The sequence below is a fragment of the Frankliniella occidentalis genome, unplaced genomic scaffold, assembly GCF_000697945.3.
Source record: "Frankliniella occidentalis isolate FOCC.00 unplaced genomic scaffold, Focc_3.1 Scaffold119, whole genome shotgun sequence".
In the NCBI taxonomy this organism is placed as follows: domain Eukaryota; kingdom Metazoa; phylum Arthropoda; class Insecta; order Thysanoptera; family Thripidae; genus Frankliniella; species Frankliniella occidentalis.
The window spans coordinates 233,498-236,118 of NW_026267247.1; positions in this window are offsets into that span (position 1 = coordinate 233,498).

Consider the following 2,621-nt stretch of genomic DNA (forward strand, 5'->3'; position numbering starts at 1 on the left):
AGTTGCCCGGACGTTGCCCGGTAGTTGCCCGGATGTTGCCCGGGAGTTGCCCGGAGTTGCCCGGGAGTTGCCCGGAGTTGCCCGGTAGTTGCCCGGTAGGTGCCCGATAGTTGCCCGCCAGATGCCCGGTTTTCCCTTTGTCTGGGGATAGGCCCAGATAACGCTGGAGGAGAAGATTATTGAGGGATATGAGTGAAAGTGTTCTCTGAGAAGTTACAAGATTGAAGATTGAAGTTGTTGTATTAGCCGGTGGGCGAACACGTTGAGACTGTTTGTAAAGATTGAGAAGATTGTTTGAAATACGAAGTGAAAATGACGGACGAGAGCAGAAATATGAATAAAGTATTGCCTATCCTTACTGAGAACAAATGACATGGAGAGATAGAGTGAAAGGTTTGTTGGAACCGAGGAGGTTATGGTCAGCAATCCCGGTTTTGACCCAGACGAAGATAAATCGACATCGAAAGAAAGAGGGAAGAATATGGACGCTGTGAACCATCTTAAACAATGCACGAATGATACCACATTTCATTTTATCAAGAAATGTACTGTAGCCAGGTCTGCGTGGGAGCAACTCGATAAGTTATTTTGTGATTACAATGCCATGGGTATTATCGACATTCTGCAGCAACTTGCTGATAATAGGAAGACTGAGTCCGTAAGCATGATGGATTACATTGTGCATACCGAAGAATTGTTGGAGATGTTTGATGAAGCCGGACTACATATGAGTGATATGATTAAGGGTGGTTTTTTGCTCTGGGGTCTCAAAAGAAATCGATATAAAGACTTCATTTCACATTTCAGAGTGAATAAAGAAAGGATGGGTCTGATAAATGTGAAATCCAAACTACTTAAGAAAGAAAAGAAAACATCGACCTCAAGAAAGAAAAAGCTGAGAAGGTAGATCCAGAACCGAAGACCCAAGCCTTCGTAGCCAAAGGCGGGAAGTTGAGCCATGGAGGGGGAAGATCGAAACCTTGCTTCAAGTGCAAAGAAGGACATCTTATGAAATTCTGTGATAAATTTCATGAAGCCAAGAGGAGGGGAAGCTCCGCTAAGAGCGGCGGACGACAGGATGGCGGTCTCCTGCTCCAATCGGCAGTGCATCGTCGCATCCACACTAGTCGGACGCGTACATATAATATCCTTGGCTCTTGCATAGGGTGGTGTCCACTCTGAGACGGCTGCCGCCTTGTATCAACATTAGCCTGTATCAAAAAAAAATAGTCATCGAGGTTGCACCCTCTAAAAATTATATGAAACTTGTAAAGACAGTGTGCAAAATCTAGGTGCCACCAGGCAACGCTTTCCCGGCCCGGATCGCATTTGAAGATGGGAACTCAAAACGGCCGCGAGAGAGACCACCGTGTTGATCGCCAGCTGCGCTCGGCTGGTGTGCCTAGGAATGACGGGGCATGGGTCAGATCAGACCCTATGAACCCTACTTCTCAACTGCTGAGGCGAATCCAGTGTCATAGCAAACGCGTCCTCTACAGGGGCGTAAGTGTAGCGACAGCCCATGTTACGTTTCAAGAAAGGAATTGTAAGTTTCAAATGTTTTTATTTACCGGACATCAGGGGTGACCCATACTAAGAATAAAACAGTGAAAAACGCCGGGTAGCGCTGACGCGATCATGGTGAAAATTGAAATTATTCCGAAAACGCCTGTCAGCTAGGCAAGAAACTATACAGGCCGGTAATGCGGGTGGTCTACCTGACATCACCACAGGCGCAAATACCCTTTTTTTCAAAAAAATCCTATCGAAACGCGGGCGCTACCTGGCGTTCAGAACGGTTTCGGTCTACGCATGGTAAAGCCCTAATATCCACAAAGAAATAACACCGAAAAACACAAAGCTCATGAGTCGAACGTGACATAGTCTGTCGCGATACTTACGCCCCTGCACAGGACGCGGTTGCTGTCGACCCGGATTCTCCGCGGCACTGGAGAGGTAGGGGCCATAGGGTCTCAACTGACCAGCACCCTGCCGCTCCTAGGCCAACCAGTCGCGCACAGCACTCGCTCAACAAAAGGGTCCCTCTGGCGGTCGCTCCGAGTCCCCAACTTCAAATGCGATCCGGGCCGGGAAAGCGTTGTCTGGGGGCGCCCAGATTTTGCACAGGGTGGCTATGAGGTCAATACGATTTTTAGAGAGTGCAACCTCTGAAATCGTAGACGTCGATCTTCTTTTTGATACGGGCTAATCAACATGTACAGCAAGGGGACGGAGAGGGCATCCCGCAGCAGCAGTGTCGCCAGTATTTACAGTGCAACAACGGTGTGCAGGAGCAGGAGCAGCAGGAGCAGCAGCAGCAGTACTAACAAATCTCGGTACTAGGTACTACAGTAACGAACGCTACATTGACGGATTTAGTTTTTGTTGTAGATTACGAATTTCATAATTATATTGCTCTATGGAGACTTTCTGACTGAACAGGGTCGCTTTTCGATTTTACACCCAAAAGCCCATAAGAAACCCATGTTAAAATGCGGAGACGTTGCGCGAGTTGTTCCCGGGGTCCGATCGGGACGAACGGGGCGGTTTTGGAATGCCCCCTTTCTCCCCCACAGGGGGGAGGGCTGAGGCTCAAAAACCAGAGGAAAACCCGACCACAC